Source organism: Chlorocebus sabaeus, chromosome 2, assembly GCF_047675955.1.
Source record: "Chlorocebus sabaeus isolate Y175 chromosome 2, mChlSab1.0.hap1, whole genome shotgun sequence".
Lineage (NCBI taxonomy): Eukaryota > Metazoa > Chordata > Mammalia > Primates > Cercopithecidae > Chlorocebus > Chlorocebus sabaeus.
Window position 1 is genome coordinate 53,705,300 of NC_132905.1, and position 24,030 is coordinate 53,729,329.

The 24,030-nt window shown below is 35.1% G+C and overlaps 1 long non-coding RNA gene across 2 annotated transcripts in view; it reads left to right on the forward strand.

The window, feature by feature from the left end:
- Positions 1–5,268: 5,268 nt before the first annotated feature.
- LOC119619289 (uncharacterized) overlaps positions 5,269–24,030 on the forward strand; it is a 41,147-nt gene continuing 22,385 nt past the window's right edge. For both annotated transcript variants that reach the window (XR_012091352.1, XR_005235669.2), the window contains exon 1: positions 5,269–5,601. This is a non-coding gene — a long non-coding RNA (uncharacterized lncRNA). The remainder of the gene's footprint in view (positions 5,602–24,030) is intronic.

Here is a 24,030-nt window from a genome sequence, read left to right on the forward strand (position 1 = left end):
TTCAAATAAATCAGCAGGAAAAAAAATAATAATAATAATCCCATCAGAAATGAAGCTAAGAACATGAACAGAAAATTATCAAAAGAAGATATATGAATGGCCAAAATACATATGAAAAAGTGCTCAACATCTCTAATTGTCAGAGAAATGCAAATCAAAACCACAATGTGGTACTACCTTAGTCCTGCAAGAATGGCCATAATTAAGAAATCAACCAATAATAGATGTTGACATGGATATGGTGAAAAGGGAACATTTTACACTGCTGGTGAGAATATAAACCAGTGCAACCACTATGGAGAACAGCATGAAGATTTGTTAAAGAACTAAAAGTAGAATCTAACATTTGATCCAGCAATCCCACTACTGGGTATCTACTCAAAGGAAAAGAAGTCATAATATAAAAAAGACACTTGCACACACACGTTTATAGCAGCACAATTCACAATTACAAAAATATGGAAGCAACTCAAATGACCATCAGTCAACAAATGGACAAAGAAAATGTGATATATAAAGGAATTCACAGAAATCTGGATGGAATTGGAGACCGTTATTCTAATAAGTGAAGTAACTCAGGGATGGAAAACCAAAAGTTGTTTTTTCTAACTTATAAGTGGGAGCTAAGCTATGAGGATGCAAAGGGCTCTGGGGCCTCAGGGGGAAAGGTGGTAGGAGGGTGAGGAACAAAATGCTACGCATTGGGTACAGTGTACACTGCTCTAGTGATGGGTGCACCAAAATCTCACAAATCACCACTAAGGAACTTATCAATGTAACCAAACACTGCCTATTCCCCCAAAACCTTTTGAAATAAAAAAAAATAGTTACCCCAATATATCATCACATAGAAAGAGGAATGAATACATTCATTTACTACATTCATTTACTGCACAATTTATCAAAACCCGTTGAGAAAGCATTCTACTTAGTGTAGAAAACAACTTATCTAAAGGAGTATACATAAAAGCTATCTTTGAACATTTGAAATTTATCATGAGAAAAAGAACAGACTTGATACCTAGCTCTGAAGGTTACACATAGAGTTACTGAATGAAAATGACATATATAGAGAGATTTGGGTTCATAAAGGGGAAGATATTTTTTTAAAAATGGAACAGGGTGACCATAGGTAGAGGATATGGATGAAACACATCCATGAGAATGAAAGTTAGAGGAAAACATTCAGCTCCATCAAAAGGCAAAGTCTCCAGGTTCCCGAATAGGGGAGCAAATGGCACTTGTACACATGAGTGGGTGTGTTCAGAATGCACTCAAGGCACTCAGGGTCCCCAGGAAACTTAGACTTACCTGTTTGTACACAAATACCCTGAGTTTTGAGTGAGCTAGAAAGCAGGTCCATGGCCACAAATCTGTCAATCATTGTATAGGATCATCATTAGGTCAATCAATAGTGAAATTCTTTTTTTTTTTTTTTTGCGACGGGGTCTTGCTCCGTCGCCCAGGCTGGTGTGGTTCCGCAATCTCAGCTTACTGCAAGCTCTGCGTTCTGCGTTCACGCCATTCTCCTGCCTCAACCTCCTGAGTAGCTGGGACTACAGGTGTCCGCCACCATGCCCGGCTAATTTTGTGTGTTTTTAGTAGAGACGGGGTTTCACCATGTTAGCCAGGATGGTCTCGATCTCCTGACCTCATGATCTGCCTACCTCGGCCTCCCAAAGAATAGTGAAATTCTTAAATAAATGACTCAGCAAATGACTTAGATTCAAGTCCTCTATGTATATTCAATTTTTAAGTAATAATTTAATTATTTGATCTGAATGAGGCTCCATTTCTTCATCTGTGACGTGAAATAATCGTATACCTCTACCCCTGACAATGCTTTGAAGACTAAATGGGAATGCTTCATCTAGTGCAGAATTCAAGTGGTTGTTGTCATTATTATTAAACACTCTGTGACTTTCACTGATACTTTGGGTAAGAAACTAGTTATTTCTTACTTGGATTTGAGAAGTTTACAATGTAGCAAGGAAAAAAATGAATAAGCATAAATTGGAAATTAATCTAAATACATAACTGTAGTTTGAACTCAATCAAGTCACTGATTATACTTTTTGAATTATCTTATTTAACACTAAAAATAATGAGTAATTTGATTTCAATTCTTTCTTCTTACAACCCACTCGTCACCTCTTCCCATAAGCTATTTTTATTATTTATCAATTCATCTGACGAATTTCTCATGTAAAACAAGATAAAGTTTCTCTCATTTCTTCTTAAAGTGTCTGTTTGAGAAGTTACTCTGTGCAGAATTTAGTGCAAAAAAAAAGATGTCACTAGAATATTAAAGCAACACCGATGATTAAAATATCACACCTTGCCTGTTTCATTGGCAAGCGGAAGACAGAAACGAAGATGAAATATAAGCATGTGTTTTTCACATGAATATGTTGGGGAAATGTACTTTTAAGAGCTCACTTCTATTTTGTTTTTATTTATATTTCGTATTTTTAAAATCCTCATAACTTCTCTTGCTGCTTTTCCTAAATAATAGCTTGGACAACCCAGATATGGAATATATAGGCCAGGTGCGGTGGCTCATGCCTGTAATCCCAGCACTTTGGGAGGCCCAGGTGGCCCTCCCCACCCCATGTCGAACTTTGCCTAGCCAATGTCATGAAGGTTCAGGTCAGATCACAAGGTCAGGAGTTCAAGACCAGCATGGTGAAACCCTGTCTCTACTAAAAATACAAAAACTTAGCCAGGCATGGTGGCGCTAGCCTATAGTCCTAGCTACTCAGGAGGCTGAGGCAGGAAAATTGCTTGAACCCAGAAGGCGGAGGTTGCAGTGAGCCGAGATTATGCCATTGCACTCCAGTCTGGGTGACACAGCAAGACACCATCTTAAAAATAAATAAATAAATAATACATTTTAAAAAAATAACAGAAAGAAAGAAATATATAACAAGCCAGACTTAGAACAGTGTAAATGTTTCTTGACCAAGGATAGAATGCCAAACACTTTCTTCTCTAAGTATTCAGGAACAGGAAGTTCATCCCAAGTTAGCAGATTTGAGTTTGTGATATCTAGTTTTTTATCCTTGACTGAAAATGAAAGATTCCTTGGCTTTCTCTTAAATATCTAAATCTGTCAAATTCAATTTTATTTGGTCAAGGACGTTACAGTTTTGGTAATTTATTCACCTAAGGTCAAGTAAGTCATCTGATATAATTTTTAAAACATAACAGTTTTATTGGGATATAACTCACATACTATATAATTCACTCAATTTTAGTTTACAACTCAGTTGATTTATGTCTGTTCATAGATTTCTGCAACCATCACCACAATCTCATTTTAGAGCATTTTCATCACCCCCAAAAGAAATCCCACATCCCTCATTCCCTCTCCTACAGCACCTGGCAACTACTGTTTTTTATCTCTATGGATTTGCCTATTCTTGGCATTTCATACAAGTAAAATTACAAAAAAAAAATGTGGTTTTTGTGAGTGGCTTTTTAGCATGTTTTCATGGTCTGTCTATGTTACATCAGGTTTCAGTACTTCAGTTTTTATGACCAAATAATATTACATTTTATGGATATGCTGCATTTTGTTTATGTCATTGGTTGATGGACATTTGGGTTGTTTCTACTTTTTGTCTGTTATGGATAATGCTAGTGTGACCATGATATATGAGCTTTTGTGTAGGCATATACTTTCATTTGGGGGGGGGGTATATATGTAGTAGTGGAATTGCTGGGCCACCCAGTAACTCTTTGCTTAACCCTTTGAGGAACCGCCAGAATGTTTTTCAAAGCTGCGATGCTATTTTACATTCCTGGCAACAATGTATAAGGACTCTCATTTCTCCACATACTCACAAACACTTGTCATTATCTGTCTTTTTAAATTTAGTCATCTTAGTGAGTACAAAGTGTTATAGTATTATGATTTTGATTTGCCTTTCCTTTCTGGCTAATGATGTTGAGCATGTTTTCCTGTGCTTATTGACCATTTGCATCTTAATTGGAGAAATGTCTATTAAGAGTCCTTGCTCATTTTTCAATTGAATTGTCTTTTGCAGTGTTTCAAGAATTGTTCATATATTCTGGATACCACAACCTTATCAGATATATGATTTGCACATATTTTCTCCTATTCTGAAGATTGTCTTCTTACTTTTATGATAGTATCCTTTGAAACACAAAAATATTTAATTTTGATGAAGTCTAATATACCTCTCTTTTATTTTGGCACTTGTACTTGGTATTATGTCGAACTTTGCCTAGCCAATGTCATGAAGGTTCATTCCTATATTTTTTTCTAAAAGTTTTGCAGTTTTAGCTGTTACATTTACATTTATAATCTATTTTGAATTAATCCTTTGGTTATGGTGTGAGGGAGAGGTCCTAATTCATTTTTTGCATTGTGGAAATCCATTTGTTCAAGCACCATTTATTGAAAAGGCTGTTCTCTCCCTCATTGAGTTGTTTTGGCACTTTGCTGTAATTTTTTACCCTTGAATTGATTGTCAGAAGTTTAAAGCACCTAATCTAGATGTTTGACTGCAGTAAATCTAGATTGTTAAGATTTTCCTTTGGAGATTTCTATAGCCTGATAATTCTTTAAAATAAAACATACATAATACCTCAATCCTAAACTTTAAATGATCTTTTAGATTAATTCCTAATAGAACCTAATTTTTACTATCTCTGAAGATGCAAACATTCTTGGAAACAGCTACTGACTTATTTGAATATTGTTCAGCAAATCCTTGTCTCTGTTAGATAAAGAACTGAATGTTCTAACTAATACTCCCTTGTGAATTTTACAGTTGAAAAAACCTAATATTTAATCCTAGTTCAATTATGTAGGAGTCTTTTTCAGTTCTGGCAGTATCTCAAAGCTGGTTTGATGTACAAAGCATTGCAAAACATAACCTGGGCAGATTTCGATGAATCTAAATAGGTATAAGTATTTTTTGCATGAATATTTATATCACAAAACATAGAACAATGAAGAAAGTCACATAAATGTTGTGTCCAGAAAAACTCACCTTCCATTTTAAGATAGATTTATTTATGACAGTATCCTTTGAAACGCAAAAGTATTTAATTGTGATGAAATCTAATATATCTCTCTTTTGATGCTTGATATTATATCAAACTTTGACTAGCCAATGTCATGAAGGTAGGAGATATATGACCTTTTATTTAGTCATCTCTCAAGAATCTACTTTAATATGATCTTGTTACTATCTACAATCTTCCTATGAGATGTTAATCGTCAAAATGTCCCTATTTTAAAAGAAATTTATCAGTTAGTACTACTCCAAAGAACCACTGCAAAACACAAAACAATGACTGCTTGTCTGCTTAGCCTACAATTTTGTAGGATGACTAGACAGTTTATCTTATCTGGGATTACTAAAGTGATCTTGGACAGGATCACACAGGAGTTTGTGATGAGCTCCCAGGTCAGCTGACAGCTGGATAATCTTGCATGGCCTCACTCATTTCCTGGAATTTGGCCAGCTATAGACGACCATATGCTTTTCATCCTTCAGACACCGTGCCCAGATTTCTTCACATGGAAGTCTCAAGTTTAAGAGCAGCAAGAGAAGGAAATCACAATTTGTAAGTAATTTCCAACTCTCTTGCATCAAATTTGTTACCATTCCATTGGCCAAAGCAAGTCACAAGACCAGCCAGATTTTAGCGGATGGGAAAAAATCCACCTCTATATGGTAAAAGCTGCAAAATGTGGTTAATTTTGTAATTTTCCACATAAAAAAAAATGAGGGACATTTCACAGTGGCAGCAAAATTAGGGCTTTAGCATTGAATTTCTAAACATGAGCATGGTATATGGGTTATTTAAATATTTCTGCTTCTTCTAGACAATTTAACAATTATTTTATCTTAATTGAGCACTTTTATTAGTTGTTATTTTAACAGATGTAATATAATCACATAGAAATAAAACATCAGAAAACAAAGAGGTACAAAATGAGAAGACTTTTCTCAGGACTGGGCATGGTGGCTAATGCCTATAATCCTAACACTTCTGGGAGACTTAAGTGGGAGGATCACTTGAGCCCAGGGGTTTGATACCAGTCTGAGCAATATAACAAGACTCTGTCTCTGCAGAAAAAACAAACAAACAAAAAGTTTAAAAAGTATCCAATGTGGTGGTACATGCTTTTAGTCCCAGCTGCTTAAGAGATTGAGGTGGGAGGATCACTTGAGACCAGGAGGTCAAGGCTGCAGTGAGTCATGATCACATCGCTGAATTCCGGCCTGGGCAACAGAGTGAGACCTTGTCTCAAAAAAACCAACAAGACTGTTTCCCATATCTTTCACATTCTCTCACCCCTCCATACCCTGCCCTAATAGACAAGAATTTTGGACTGCTTCTGTGTTTAGTCTTTTAGAGGTAACACTAAGTAAAATCCTGCCTTTATGCCTGGATTTATCAATACTAAGCAGTAGCTGGTGAGGGTCAATACACAAGGACCATTTAGCACATTTTCTCTATACCTCTCCTACCTTGTTCCTCTTATTTTTTAAATTAAATCTATAAAGATTTTACATCATGTACTAAGATCTCTATTTTAAACCCATCAGCTTTAAGCTGCAGCTCTTGATGACTTGCTATATGAGATGAGGTATTTAATGTTGTGAAATCTTTAACTTGGCTTTCACAGCCTCTACCGCTACCACTTTGTCAGAATTTTCCAAGTCTTGTATGGCTTTAACAATGTTACATTGTATGGCATTTATAGTCTGACCTGTATTTTAATAAAGTTTTGCATCCATAGTTTGGTTCTGAAAATTGTGAACTGATAAACACTGTTAAAACTGTAATGATAATGCAGTAATCAATGTTGTGCTTTAACTCACAAAGAGGTAGTATGTCCTTCAGTCTGAGTCACTTGAAGGAGAGAATATTTCAAATGTCAATGTCAAATGTATTCTATTACATTCCATCACTTGTTCAAGATAAGGTACATTTTGTTTTTCTTCAAATGTGTAACATGATCTTTTCATACAACTTTGTAAATTTCCTGGAGAATTTCATTGTATTTTTTTTATTTTTTTCTTGTCAAAATTTGTATTTTATCACATTCCAAAAAGCATCCACTTTTTTTTAATCATACTACTTGTTGGATGACATAAAATGCTTCAAGGCCATAAATACAGCTGTCTTATTTCTTTTTATTGTTCTCCTGGGTTAGTTCGATTATTTCCTAAGTCCTTTGTACTTCTCCTGAATTCTTTTAGGAATAGTGTATAAAAGATGAACATAATGAGTTCATCACAAAAATAAATATATCTTTCATTTCCTAGATAGAATTCTAGAAAATTCTAGGTTTTTTTTTTCCCAATAGAATTTTGAAGCATTTTTTAAAATATAAGGTTACTGAAGTGAGACTGTTAATGTCAATCTAAATCTTTATCTCTAGCATGCAACGCAGTTGTGCTTATTTAAAATTATTTAATTATGCATACAAAAAGTGGACAAATTATAGCTAGATGAGTTATTCAAAATAATCTTATCAGCATAATCACAGCATTAGTCAAGAAATAAAACAGTATCTGTGCCTCAGAAGTTTCCCTTTGTGCCCTGTTCTCAATTACTGACTCCTCCTTCCCAGGAAGCATCATTGACCTGACTTTGAATATCATATAACAGATTATCGTTTTTTGAAATTCATACAAAATAGAAACAAGGTAACATATATTCTTTGTGATTCACTGCTGTCATTCAATATTATGATAATGAGATTATCCATATGGTTGCTTACAAAATAATCTATTCATATCGATATCTGAATGTTATTTATTATATCAATATACAGGAAATTATGTTGATACTCATTTGGATTTATTTCAATCCTTGCCTATTATAAATAAAGTTGTTAAGAACATTTTTGTTTGTTGCACATATACTCACATTTTTAATGTATTCTATTTTACTCCATCTAGGGTAATAGAGTGTATTTATAATAAATATTAGAAGATATTTCCAAGCTATTTTCCAAAGCAGTTGTATCAGTATCTCTCTTATCAGCAATTCTTGGGAGTTCTATTTCCCCCAAATCTTCACCAACACTTGGTATAGTCAGTGTATTTAATTGTAGCTATTCTAACTGGAATGTATACCTTGTTTAGAAGCCCTTAAATGGTTATATGTGTGGCAATTATTTTCTCCCATTTTTTGACTCGTTTTTTATACCCTTTTAATGATGTTTTAATGAACAGGAAGAGTTATTTTATCAGTCTTTTCCTTTATGGTTAATGTTTTTGTGTCCCCTTGAAGAAAGCATTCCCTACACTTCAGTCATGAAGGTAATATTTTTTGTTGTCTTCTAGAAGTTTTGTTGCTTTATCATTCATATTTTGATCTATAATCACCTGGACTTGATTTTTGCGTATGGTGAGAAGTAGGAGTCAATGTTCATATTTTACATATTAATGACCAATGAATTCAATACTATTTGTTAAGGGAAAAAAGTCCTTTGCCTCTAGTTTGCATTGCCACCTTTGACATAAATCAAGTAAATTGATGCATGGGTCTTTCTGGAATCTGCTGTGTTCCTTTGTTCTATCAGTTGATCCTGGTGTCATACTACCTATTCCTAAATTATAATAAATTTATACTGATAATATAGGTAGATTTGGTACTGTAGGTGCACCAACACAATACTTTTCAAAATAGCTTTAACTATTTTTGACATCTTACTTTTCCATATAAATTTTAGAATCAACTTGCAAATTTCCATAAAATAACTTCCTATGATTTTGATAGAAATTTTACATATATATGTAAATAGATTAAAATAGATATATATAATAGATGTATCTATAAAATAGATATAAAGGAAAGCAGTTTAATTGGCTCACAGTTCCACGTGGCTGGGGAGGCCTCAGGAAACTTACAGTCATGGCAGAAGGAATGTAAATAGATAAATAGATATATAGATGTATTTGAGGAGAATTAATACCTTAAAAATACTAATATTTCTCTTTTATGAAAATGGTATGTATTATTGTGTAGCTTATTTTTAAGCAATAACATCTTATAATTTTCTATGTAAAGGTCCTGCACAATTTTTGTTAGACTTAGTCTAGGCATTTGATATTTTTGATGCTTTATAAATGATATCACATATTTAAGTTTTATTTTCTAAATATTGGCTTCTGGTGTATATGACACAATGATTTTAAGATGACCTTATGTCCCATTACCAAACTAAATGTTAATTCTGAAGATCCCCTTAAATGTTTTACACACACACAAACACACACAAAAATCAATAAATTCATGTTGTTTCCTAATAATAAGTTTTATTTCTTCTTTCCCAATTTTAAACTATGTGTTTGTTTGTTCCTTTTTGTCTTGTTGTAGCTTGGTAGAACCTCTTGTACAAAATTAAAAATACATAATGATAGTGAGATATTCTCATCTTAATCCTGATCTCAAGTTTCTTTCCTAGATACCTAGGATTTAAGAAAGCTTAAAAGGTGCAGATTTAAGAAAGCTTCCTTTTATTCCTAGTTTGCTAAAGATTTTTATCATAAATCAGGAAGCAACACTTAAAAGAATGAATATTATAAACTGCTTTTTGGCATTGGCTGAAGTGATTATTTAATTTTTCTCCTAGATTCTGTTAATGATATAGAAAACATTAATAGATAAGAGTTTAAACTATCTTGCATTCCTGGAATAAATCTAACTTGCTCACAATACCTATTATGTGTTTACACACATTGTTACTTTTTTATTCCATACAACTTCTAACGCATGAATATATTCTTGGTACAAAATTTTGTTTTCATTTTTTATTCCAGTATTCATAGAAATACATATTATGAAGATAGCTCAGTGGAGAACCCTGGGTTAGGGGAGATTTTTTATGAATGCAAAGTTATTTTGTTTTCATTTTTTCCTCCCTCCCATCTCAGGCAACCACTATTCCACTTTCTGCTTCTATGAGTTTGACTATTTACCTTATATAAGGGGAATCAGCAGTATTTCTCTTTTTGTTACTGGCTTGTTTCATTTAGCATAATATTCTCAAGGTTTATATATGTTGTTCCATATGGTAGGATTACCTTTTTATGGCTGAGTAGTATTCCATTATACACACACACACCACATTTTCTTAATCCGTTCACCTGTTGGTGGACGTTTATGTTGTTTCCACGTCTTGGCTATTATGAATAATACTGAATAAACATGAGGAAGCATATACCTTTTTAAGATCCTGATTTTATTCTTTTGGATAAATGCACAGAAGTGAGATTTCTGGATTATATGGTAATTCTATTTTTAATTATTTTAGAAACCTCCATATGGTTTTTCATAGTAACTGAACTATTTTATGTGCCCACCAATGGTGTCTGAGTTCCAATTTATCCACATTCTCACCAATACTTGTTGTCATTGTTTTTTGTAATAATGGCAAACCTAACAAATGTGAGATGATATATCTCATAGTGGTTGTAATTTGCATTTCAGTAATTCATGATGTTGAGCATCTTTTCATATACCTGTGGCCATTTATGTCTTTTTTCAAAAAAAAATCCATTGAAAGTGAATTCTCCAATTTCTTTTCTCTACTTTTTCTTTTATTTTCCTCTTAGCTGCACTACACAAACGTACCATTGCCCAGTTTCAAAATCAGATAGTTTGTTTTATTTTGTTTTGTTTTGTCTTGTTTTTCTGTTTAGTTGTGGAAGTTCTTTATAGATTTTAAATATTTATCCCTTATCACATGCACATTTTGTAAATTTCTCTCCCATTCCACAGGTTTCCTTCTCACTCTATTGATAGTTTCTTTGTAACTCCATCTATCTATTTTTGCTTTCATTGCTTGTATTTTGGTGTCATAGCCATAAAATTATTGCCAAGACTAATGTCATACAACTTTTTCCTTTGTTTTCTTCTAGGAGTGTTACACATAAAAGTCTTATATTTAGGTTTTTAATCCATTTTGATTGAGGATTGTGTATGGTGTGAGAAGAGAGTCTGATTTCATTCTTTTGCATGTGGATATTCAAATTTCCCAACACAAGTTGTTAAAGTCTATCTATTCTTTCCCCATTGTATATTCTTGGCACTCCTGTTGAATATCAGTTGACTGTGTATGTGGAAAATTATTTCTGGGCTCTCTTTTCCATTGGTCTAAATATGTGTTTTAATGGTATTACCATACTGTTTAATTACTTTGGCTCTGTAATGTATTTTGAAGTCAGGAAGTATGATGCTTCCACCTTTGTTCTTCTTTCTGACGACTGTTTCAGCTATTTGGAGTCCTTTGTGGTTTCAAATGAATTATAGGATTGATTTTTCTATTTCTGTTAAAAATGTCATTGGGATTTTGGTACAGATCACATGGAATCTGTAAGCTGCTTTGAGTAGTATAGATATTTTAATAATATTGTCTATTCCAATCTATGAACACATGATGTTTTTCTATTTATTTTCTCTTTCTTTTATGAATATTTTACAGTTTTCAGTGTGTGTTTTTCATTTCCTTTGTTGTTTATTCCTAGTTATTCTTATTGTTGTTGTTGTCAATAAGACTGATTTCTTAATTTCTTTTTTGGATAGTTCATTGTTAGTGTAAGAAATGCAACTGAATTTTGTATGCTGATTTGTATTGTGCAGCTATGTTGAACCCATTTATTAGTACCAAATTTTTCTCACTTGGTGAACTCTTTAGGGTTTTCTACATATAAGATTGTATCATCTGTAAACAGAGATACTTTTACTTCTTTATTTCTGATTTAAGTATCTTTATTTCTTCCTTGCCTAAGTGCTCATTCTAGGACTTCCAGTACCATATTTAATAGAAGTGATGAGTAGGCATATTTGCCTTGTTGCTGATCTTAGAGAAAAAGCTTTCAGTTGTTTACTTGAGTATAATATTACATTTGCACTTTTCATATATAATCTTTATTATGTTGAGGAACTTTTATTTCTAGTTTGTTGAGAATTTCTTTTATCATGAAAGGGTGTTGAAGTTTGTCAAATGCTTTTCTGCGTCTATTAATATGATCTTGTAGTTTTTATCCTTCTTTCTTTTAAAGTGAGGTATCATGTTAATTGATTTTTATGTTGAGTTATTCTTGCATCCCAGGGTTAAATCTCAATGATACTTCTAACATGCTGTCAAATCTGGTTTTCTAGTATTTTGTTTAGTGTTTTTGCATCTATGTTTATCAGGAATATTGCTTTTCTTGCAGTGTCTTCGTCTGGCTTTGCTGTCAGGTAATGCTGGCCAGTCTCATAAAATGTTTTTTTTTTTTGTTTAATTTGTATATTTTATTTTTTTCTTTATTAATCTACCTAAAGGTATGTCAATTTTATCTTTTTTTAAAAACTTGTAATTTCATCGATATTTTGTTTTTTAAATTTCTATTTCATTTAAGTTTGCTCTGATAATTATTATTTGCTTTCTTCTACTCGTTTTGAGGTTAGTTCATTCCTTTTCTGGTTTCTTGAGGTAAAAAGTTGTTTATCTGAGATTTTTTTTGTAATGTACATAATTATTAACATAAACTTCACTCTTTGTGATGTTTTCACTGCATCTCATAAGTTTTGATATGCTGTGTTTTTGTTTCTTTCAAGATATTTTTAAATTTCCCTTTTGATTTTTTTTCTTTGACCAATTGTTCAGGAGTATGTTGTTAAATTTCTACATTTCCTCCTGTTATTAATTTCCAGTTTTATAGCATTGTGGTTGGAAAATATCCTTGATGTGATTTTGATCTTAAATTTGTTAGATCTTACTTTGTGACTAAACATGTGATCTATCCTTGGTAATGCTTCATGTGTGCTTAAGAAAAAGGTGTATTCTGCAGATGTTGAGTAGGATGTTCTGTATATGTCTGTTAGGTTCATTTGGTCTAAAGTGTTGTTCAAGTCTGCTATTCTCTTATTAATTTTTTCTCTAATTGGTCTGTTATTGAAAGTGGGGTACTGAAGTTTTCTTTTATTATTGTATTGCTGTCTATTTCTTACTTCAATTCTGTCTGTCAATGTTTGCTTTACATACTTATGTAATCTGATGTTTGGTGTATATATTATTTGCTAACTTTTAAGGGATTATTTCATGTATTTTCATATAAGATACTGACCTGTTATTTCTCTTTCACTGGAATGTGACTGATAAGTGTTATTATCAAAGTTATGCTGACTCAATAAATGAGTTTCAAAGTGTTTCCTTTTTTACTAAGTTTACATAAAATATGCATTATTTCTTTCATATATATGGAGGAATTTTCTGGTGACAGTGTATTTGCTTAAAGGTTCTTTTTTTTTTTTTTTTTTTTTTGAGACGGAGTCTTGCTCTGTCGCCCAGGCTGGAGTGCAGTGGCCAGATCTCGGCTCACTGCAAGCTCCGCCTCTCGGGTTCACGCCATTCTCCTGCCTCAGCCTCCCGAGTAGCTGGGACTACAGGCACCCGCCACCTCGCCCGGCTAGTTTTTTTTGTAATATTTAGTAGAGACGGGGTTTCACCGTGTTAGTCAGGATGGTCTCGATCTCCTGACCTCGTGATCCACCCGTCTCCGCCTCCCAAAGTGCTGGGATAATATTTTACTAACCGATTTAATTTATTTAATTATGGATTCCATTTAAAGACATTTCTCTCCTTATTGGTGCCTCTCAAATATCTCTAAGATTTTAACCATAAGTTTGTATCTCTTCTGAATTATGTATGTATCCCCTTGAGTCTATTGATCTTTTTTGCATCTTTTTCCTTTGCAATACTAGTTTTTTACAAATATATGGAAATTATTTGTTTTCTAGTCATTTGTTATCATAGGACTATGTTGATAACAGCAGCAGCTGGCTGGGGTATGCTTAGCCCTTATCAACTTCTATATTAAGGAGAAGACTCACTGTAAAATTCTGCATATATTATGAGGATGTTCAGGTGGTAGGCTTCTCTTCTACACTCTACTAACAGAGTACCCAGAAAGCTGGGCTACTTCTCCAAATGGCATAATAAGATGGGTCCCAATCTGGAGAGCTAACACCTATTCTGGATGCCCAAGCTCTGGTCGGGAGAACTTCTTTCTAGAAGGTCCCTCTCTGGCTTTATCTCAGAAATGAGTCCTGCAGCTGCATTCATGATGAAGGAAGGATGGAGAAGACATTCTATAAGCTGTTTAGCAAACAATACACTCAGCCCCCTACTTCCTATCCGGTTTCAGTTCTGTTCTACATATGAGCCAATTCCACAGGCCATGGAATGAAGAACTCAAAACACAACTACTAACTTCTGAGCTCATTCAAATCACCTGTTAGCATGATTACAACTAACTTCTGTCTTCCAGAAATCTGTCAGATTTCATTCTGCTGATATTCCTGTCTCCTATTATAATTTCTTCCCATCATTTCAATCTTTTATCTTTTGTTTTGCTTTGTTTTAACATTTTATTATATTTTTAGAAACAGGTAAGGCTAATATATAATGAAGCAACATTCTTAAATTTAAATTTTAAAAATTTTGTAATTTTGAATACTGTTTATTACCTTTATATTAATAACATGCAACTGAGGAATTTTAAAGTGATTGTATAATATGTTCAGTGTTATTCTGACAACACTTGAGAGAGTTAAACATGCAAACACATGCATAGATAAAGAGAAGAAAAACAAAAACAGTAGAGAAATTGTCCCTCTCCCTAGGCAATTGCTTAGGTGGTTTTCTGATTATAATGAAGAATGATCAGAAATGTGCTGGAAGAGGATTTAAAATTTGCCTATGCTATAAATCTTAGCATAAATTAGAAATTAACAAATAATTCAAAGTTCCATGTCTACTAAAAATATCATTTATCTTCATTTTACTCTTACATATCAAGTAGATTATTCATATTTTGTGTGAGATATATTACCTAGTAATGTCCTAACTTATTGACACAATTACTCTTTCTATTAACAAGATAACTTCTTGCTTATACTATTTTAAAGGCATATATATATCTATATATATGTATGTATATAATCGGTGTTGAAAATAAGATACATATACATCTTCAACTTCTCTTTTCCTGCCTCCTACCTCATTGCCAACCTCATTTCCCTTCAGCCAATCTACATGGAAATTAAAAAGTTAAAAACAGAACCAGTGGGGAACCCGGGCCCCAGGACTGATAGTAAGTAATTTGCGTGGCAACACCTACCCATGTAAGAAACCAGTCTGGTAAGTTATTTTAGGGCATAAAGAATTCCCATGTTACACTATTTTTCAATTTTAAACAGATATTTCCTCAATCAGAAAAAAAGATCATCTTTAAGATGTGATGGTTATTCTCCATTTGCCTACCAATTTCCCTTCTCCCATTATCTTCCTTGCTTTGTACCCCAGGAGGCTCTTCTCTCTGTACAACCTCTCTTCCAATTTCCACCTAAGCCCGGCCTCTAGGAAGTACTGGCAGGAGATTAACAGATGGGAAATGAGAAAGTCAATTTCTCCCTGCTCTGTCTTTGCTTCCCTACCTGGGCTCTGACAGCAGCTGTGTCTCTCCCATCTATGACCTCCTCCACACTTCTGACTCTTCAGGGACTCCAGAGATGCCAAATCTTCCCCCAGATGATGGCTATCTTCCTCTCCTGATAGTCTGTTTCTTTACCCCATGATTTTTCCCTGAACCTCAACTTCAATCTCAGTAATCAATCTTTCCACCAAGTATCTTCAAGTGGACTGCCTGGGTGAGTGCCATTTCTGGTTGGAACCTGACAGATACACCAGATTCCAGAAATGGTTTAATTTCAATTCCACAGGTAGGCATTCTCAGACAGTATTTCTTCTGTGATTCACATTATGCCCTAAGTACATCTCTGTTAGAATTTCTATTGATGTCCCTTAATTGGTGATTTTTTTTTTATGACTAGAAGAAGAATTTCTTTAAAAATTTATTTTGTTAAAAGATCACTTAATACTCTGCCATTTGAAATATTTGATATGTTTAGTCCAGTGGTTCTCAATCTCAGCTGGAAAGTTTAATAACAGTTGTGGTCAGCAGAATGATATGATTTCCTACACAAAAGGCAAAGTCCGTGTTCACAAAAATAGTTTGGCAGAAAATAAGGACATGCTTTATACTTAGAGTCTCCTGTTATTGGGTGTCCTCTCAATTACTTTAGTTTTACTTTGTTGAAAGATCACTTAATGCTTTGCCATTTGAAATATTTGATATGTTTAGTCCAATGGTTCTCAATCTCAGCTGGAAAGTTGTTTAATACCAGTTGTGGTCAGCAGAATAAGACAGTCTCCAAAATGCACTGTACACCCATTCCCAGTTTACACTCCCTGCATATTCCCCAGTATTAGCGGTGGAGGGTGTCCGGTTCTTGGCACTTTAAACAAAGAATTGGACAAAATGCACAAACAAAGCAAAATGAGGCAACAAAAGCAGACATTTATTGACAATGAAAGCACACTCCGCAGGGTGGGAGTGGACCCAAGCAAGTGGCTCAAAGGCCTTGGTCACAGAGTTGTCTGTGGTTTCAATATGCTTTAGAGGTTTCCCATTGGTTACTTGGTGTATACCCTATGTAAATGAAGAGGATATTTCCTGTCATAGCTGAAGTGTTTCTGTTTGATTTAGTTCTAGGAAGTCCTCAGGTTCCCTGCCTCCAGGGCCTATTCTCCTGCCTCACCAGGAACGTGAATTTGACAGACTTCATTTTTGTCATCGGGTCATGTTCTATGTCACAGTTGACAGCAAGGGAGATTATCTGGATAGGCCAGGCTTAATCATCCAAGCCTTTTAAAAACAGAGAGTTTTGTCTCACTGGTTACAGAAGAGAAATCAGAGAGATTAGAAGCAGGAAGCAGGTTCTATAGCAAGGAGATTCTCTGTTGCTGAGATAGAGAGACACACGTGACAAGGACCTAGCATGGCCTCCTGAAACAGAGTGTTCGTTGGCCAACAGCTAGGAAGACAACAGGGACCTCAGTCCGATAACCACAAGGAAATGACTTATGCCAACAACCAGTGAGCTTGAAAGAGCATCAAGAGCCACAGAGAGAACTGAAATTAATTTCAGCTGGATGAGAACCTGAGCAAAGAATACCGCTACTATGTGCCTGAACTCCTGACCTACACAGCCTGTGGGGTAATAACTCTATGCTGATTCAAGCTGATAAATTAAACTGACAATTAAGCAGGTAATTTATTAATCAGTAACAGAAAATTAGAGGTCTCAAGTTGAAAACCCCAACCTCCAACATTCTGGTTTGGGAGGTTAGTCTGGGTGGGGGTCTAGGCATTAGTGTTTTTCAGCACCTCCTATCCCAAGTGATGCTGACATTCAGCCAGGAATGAGAATCACTGCTTTTCTTCCTTAAGTGAATTGAAGTCTCCTGAAACATAAAATAACCCACTAGAGAAGTCCCCCGCAAGCCTCATTCATTCAACAAACACTTATTGAATGTTTAATGGATGCCAAGTCCTAGGCCCTGGGAATTTACTTAATGGTTAGAAAATCAGACATGGTCATTTCCTTCATGGAGCTCACAAAGAGGAGAAACACCATATGATTTCCTGCACATAAGACAAAGTCCATGTTCACAAAAATTGTTTAGCAGAAGATAAGGACATGCATTCTAACTAGAGTCTCCTGTTATGGGTGTCCTCTCAATTACTTTAGTTTGAACTACAAAGCTCGGTTTGGGAAAAATAAATTGCCTTAAATGACCTCCATCAGCATTATTTTGCTATGCTTACAGAGGTCACTTGATAATTCAGGAAAAAAAAAGATAGGCAAATAATTGAACACAGATTTAACCATTATTCTTGGTATTAAGATACTAGGATTCCGAATGTGAGATGTCATGGTAAGTCTATTAAAGAGTTTGGAGAAGACAAACATTAAGCAAATATTGTCACAAAGAAATGTAAAATTACTGCTATGATAAAACCTTCCAAAGGGAAGGTACACATAGAATAGGAGGATTTGACTTGGGGTTGGTACAAGGGAGCGTCAGCGAAGGTGTCTCAGGAAGTAACACTAAGCAAGGAAACCAAAGAGGAGCAGGGTGAAGTGCGATGGGAGGTGAGCGAGAAGCAAAGTACCAGTGGTTGCAAATTGAAATCTCATAGGAACTTTGAAAAATACTGGTGGGTGGATCCTACCCCAGAGATCCTGGTTTAATGTGCCTGGGGTGTGGTCTGGGCATCTCCAGATCATTGCAATGTATGCCCAAGCAGGAAAAAACAGCACATGCACTGTTCTGTGGCAGGAGAAGACTTGACAGGTTCTAGGAGCTGGAAGAAGGCCAGGGTGAAGAAAGCCATGGCCTCCAAAATTTTCAGTAGCTGCAGATACATCACAGACACATTGTGACACGGACTTGCCCTGAGTCACTACTACCCAAAGTATTTTAAAACATTTTACCTTGTTTTAAAAATTCACCGCTAGGAATGTAATAGGTGAGGTCAAAAAGATTTTGCCAAAATTCCAAGGATCATCCCAGGTTAAAAAATAAAGGTGATTGTAACTCATTTATAAAACCCTCCATTCCCATCCTGCTCTGAGTCTTGGCCCAGGGGAAAAAAAAAGTTTCTAAATTTCAATACAATGATGGGAGATGGGCAAGAGAGCTCTCCTAAAAGAGAGGAAGGGGACACTATTCAGAAGTGCATACGTTTTCTTTTTGGTCTCCCCAACCATGCAGCCAATCTTATATTGCGGACAACAGAAAAGCATTCACTAATACTGACAGGAGTGCAAATTATCCTCTAAATGGTATTTTGCTGTTAGCTGAATAATTTGCCTATGGCATAAAAATTAAGTCAATTGATTTGAGATAAACCTCCAAAATCTCTTTTGGCATTAAAAGAGCCAATTGCCCACAAGTTACCAAATCAGACAGTTTTGTCAACTGACCTCTGGCACTTTACTCTCTTCTCCAGCTTCAGCCAAATTGGACCCATTACTTTCCTAAACTCCTAGCATGTTCCTGCCTCATAGTCTTTGCACTCTCTATTGGTTCTCACTGATATCCCTTTTCCCATATTATCACCCCCACCCCTTTCATTTTCTTTCTTACCCCAGGGAGTCATTTAACCAGAGAACATCTTTGGTTACCCAGTTCATAGCACTACCATGATTCTTGATGCACTCACCTTGGTTCAATTTTATTTACAACATTTATCACCCTGTGACATATTATAAAACTGTGCATTTGTATTTTGTCTGTCTTCCCAAACCTGGCCTAGCTTGTAAACCCATGCCGTCAGCAGCCATGTCTGTTTTGGTTGCTAATTTATTTTGACCACCAAGAATGGTGGCTGGCATATACTTTATGCTCAATATACACTTGTTAAACTAATATATTGTAGGGAAGTTTAAATCTTTTCCCTAAAGCTTTGATAATTTGAGTCTACAAAACAGACAATAGATTAACAGGAAAAAAAAAGGCAAACACAATATGTGCACAGGAGACACACAAAACATAAAGACACCAAGAGTGTCCAAATAGTTAATGCTTTTAACCGTCTTGAGGTTACAGAAAAAATAGGGTCTAAGAGTGCTGAGGGACAGAAATAGAAAAGGAGTAAAGTTTGAGCTAGTAAAAGTATTCTTGTTATGCAGATGAAACCTCACATATAACAGTCCTCAAAAAAAATAGATGGTAGTCTGTGGTTGAAGTTTCTTAGTCAGATTTTCAAAGGTGCCAAACTCTCATTATTCTTTCCTAGATCTGAACAAGGGAGAGCCTCAGAGAAAGACTGTTTGTATCTGCTTTTTATTTCACTTTAGTTTTTCTACAGGTATAAATCTCTTCTACAACAAGACAGCTTTGCAGGGCTATTCCTATCTGCAATCTCTCTAAATAGCCATCTCAAAATATGTCAAGGAAATATACTGTGGGGTGAATTATTTTGGTTTCCTTCCATATGAATGTCAATAGTAATATAAGAGAACATACAGGTGTTTTAACAAAGAATATACTCTTCTGAGGACGTTAATGTTCTTTAGAATTCATAGATGGCAAGTAAAATAAGATACAAATGGACACATAAATGAAAATTATAACATATTTCATAGTCAGCTATTTTGGGAATAGTTGGTGATTAAATTTTACAGAATTTCTACCTTCATTGAAAATTGTACTTTTATAGATGTGGCCACTAGAATAAAAGTTAAATTAGTTTTTATGTACCCTATTCCATTAAATTCCATAGGCGTTTTATTTCATTAAGGCAAATAAAACTGTGATTTGAAGCTGAGCAGTCTCTTTCCTTTCTGTGAGAAATCTCTGTGAAATAGACAGTGATGTATATATTACATGACAAAAAGCTATATATTTTTACATTAAAAAGCAATATTCAAGGTATGAAAATATTCAAAGTATGGGAAATAAGTGCAAATATGTATATCTTCCAGTTTCATTCTTAGTTCTTCAGTCCCCAACTTTGTTTGGTATTATCCTCACATGACCAGTGTAATAAATATATTTCAGTGCAATAAGGACTGAAATCCCTGTCTTGATGCCCCATTTCTCATCACAGTCCTATGGAAACCTCCTGTGAGCATTTCTCAGTAAAAGTGGAAGAATCACATGTCACTGCTATTCTGTAGGTGTGTTCATTGCTTAAATACAATTAACTGTTGTTATCTGAAAAGAGGTGAAGGCAATGCTTTGCAAAGTTGGGTGTGTACGAAAACCACTTGGGAAGCTGGTTAAGATACAGATTGCTGGGCTCCACCCTCAGGCATCTTGACTCAGAGTGCCTGACGCAGGTCCGGAGTATTGCATTTCTCCTAAGCTCCAGGGTGATGCCAGTGCTCCTGCATAATGGACCAGCCTTGGAGTAACACTGGTCAGTTGGACTCTAAGGGTGCTGTTTCATTCCTCTATCCCTAGTCCACTTCTGAACTGCTCCATGAAGTGGGGCCACCAAAGTAAGATTAAGGATCTGGGGAGGCTGAGACGGGCGGATCACGAGGTCAGGAGATCAAGACCATCCTGGCTAACCCGGTGAAACCCCGTCTCTAGTAAAAAATATAAAAAAAATAGCCAGGTGAGGTGGCGAGCATCTGTAGTTCCAGCTACTCAGGAGGCTGAGGCAGGAGAATGGCGTAAACCCGGGAGGCGGAGCTTGCAGTGAGCTGAGATCCCGCCACTGCACTCCAGCCTGGGCGACAGAGTGAGACTCCGTCTCAAAAAAAAAAAAAAAAAAAAAAAAAAGATTAAGGATCTGCAGCTAATTGCATATAAAAAGCATTTATTTCCATTGTTATGGTGGGTGATAATGCTTGCACAGGGACTTTTTTTAAACTTGATTTATCTATGAGTGGGCTTTTTTGGTTTTGTTTCAATAGAAACTGGTCTGTTTTGAGAATTTCCTTAAAAATTGAATAGCAACTTATTTGGTCCAGTTCGCTAGGATACATACATTACTAGCCCTTCTCTTATGTCATTCAAGAAAATATCAGTTTATTTGCATTGGTAGATTTAGTAATTCACACGTGTACACTTCTTAGATGATTGAAAGAGTTTTTTCTCCATTTTTTCCAAGGTAAAATTCTCTAAATGTTTTATGTTTGCAGAATAATCCCGTTAAAATGTTAATAATATTTTTTCATTGCAATAAGAATACTTAACAGATCTACTCCCAACAGATTTTTGTGTTCAATATAGTATTATTAACTATAGGCATTCTGTTGTACAGCAGATCCCTAGAATTTAATTATCTTTCATAACTGAAACTACAGTGTTGAATAGCAAGTTCCCATTTCTGCCTTGCCACAGCTCTGGTGATATAGTTTGGTTCTGTGTCCCCAGCCAAATTGCACCTTGAATTGTAATAATCCCCACATGTCAAAGTGGGGACCAGGTGTAGGTAATTTGATCATGGGGGCAGTTTCCTCCATTCTGTTCCAATGATAATGAGTGAGTTTCATGAGATCCTAAGGTTTAATAAGCGTCTGGCATTTCCCCTGCTTGCACCCACTCCGTGCTGCTGTCCTGTGAGGAGGTGCCTTTTGCCATGGTTGTAACTTTCCTGAGGCCACCCAGCCATGTGAAACTGAGTCAATTAAACCTCTTTTCTTTTTTCTTTTTCTTCTTTTTTTTTTTCGAGACAGTCTCACACTGTCACCCAGGCTGGAGTGAAATGGCGCGATCTCGGCTCATGGCAACCTCTGCCTCCTGAGTTCAAATGATTCTCCTGCCTCAGCCTCCCGAGTTGCTGGGATTACAAGTGCCCATCACCACACCCGGCTAATTTTTTGTAGTTTTCGTAGAGACGGGGTTTCACCACGTTGGCCAGGCTGATCTCAAACTCCTGACCTCGTGATTCACCCACCTCGGCCTCCCAAAGTGCTGGGATTACAGGCATGAGCCACCGCGCCCAGCCTTAAACCTCTTTTCTTTGTAAATTACCCAGTCTCAGGTATTTCGTCATAGCAGCATGAGATCGGACTAATACAACTGGGCAACCACCATTCAACTCTCTGCCTCCAGTTTTTGACTATTTTAGATACATACATAATATAATGAAATTATGCAGTACTTTTGTTTCTGTATTGGCTTATTACCCTCAGCATAATGTTATCAAGGTTTATCCATGTTGCTGCATACAGCAGAATTTCCTTCATTTTTCAAGGCTGAATAATATTGTCCTGCATGTACCACATTTTTCTATGCATTCATTTATCAATGGACATTTAAGTTGTTTCCACATCTTGGCGACTTCAAATAATGCTTTAATGAACATAAGAGTGTAGACGTCTTTTGAGATCCTCATTTATCTTAGAAATACCCAGAAGTGAATTTGCTGGATCATATGGTATTTTTATTTTTTAATTTTGAGGAACCTCCATACTGTTTTCTATAAGGATTGCATCATTTCACATTTCCACCAACATTGTACAAGGTTCCAATTTCCCTACATACTCACCAACATTTAACTTTTGTGTTTTTTAATCATAGCCATCCTAACAAGTATGAGCTAATATCTCATTATGATTTTGATTTACATTTCTCTGATGATTAATGATGTTGAACATCTTTTCATATGCCTGTTCACCGTTGTAGAAATGTCTATTCAAGGTCTTTGCCCAATTTTTTTTTTTTTTTGTATTTGGTTCAAAGAGTTCCTTATATACTTTGAATATTTACCCCCTTATCAAACATATAATTTGCAAATATTTTCTCCCACTCATTAGATTGGCTTTTCACTCTTTTAATTGTTTTCTTTGCTCTGCAGAAGCTTTTTAGTTTACTGTAGTTCCACTAGTTTACATTGCATTTGTTGCCAGTGCTTTTGGTGTCATATTCAAGAAATAATTGCCAAGACCAATGTCGTAAAGCTTTTGCCCTAAGTTTTCTTCTTATGTTTGTCTTTAATCCATCTTGAATTGATGGTTGTTTCTAGTGTGAGATAAGTGTCAAATTTTACTATTTTGCATGTGAATATGTAGTTTTCCTACACCATTTGTTTAAGAAACTGTCCTCTCCCCATTCCATATTCTTGTCATCCTTACTGAAGATCAGTTAACCACACATGTGGTTTTATTTCTGAGCTCTCTTTTCTATTCCATTGGTCTAAATATCTATTTATGCCAGTATCGTATTGTTTTAATTGCCATCGTTTTGTAATGTTTTTTGAACTGAGGAAGTATGATGTTGCCAACTTTGTTCTTCTTTCTCAACTGTTGTGGCTATTTGGGATCCTTTGTTGTTTGAAATGAATTTTAGAATTATTATTTCTACTTATGTTTAAAAAACACCACTGAAATTTTGATAGGGATCTTAGTGTACTTGTAGATTGCTTTGGATAGTATAGACATTTTAATAACATTAAATCTTTCTGTTTAAACAGAAAGATTTCAGGATGTCTGTATAAACAGAAAGATTTCAGGATGTCTTTCCATATATTGGCATCTTCTTTAATTTCTATCACCAACATTTTATAGTTTTCAATGTGTAATAAGTCTTCTGTCTCCTTAGTTTTTATTCCTAATTATTTTATTATTTTGTTGCTATGGTGAGATTTTTTTCTTAATTTCCTTTTTAGATAGTTCCTA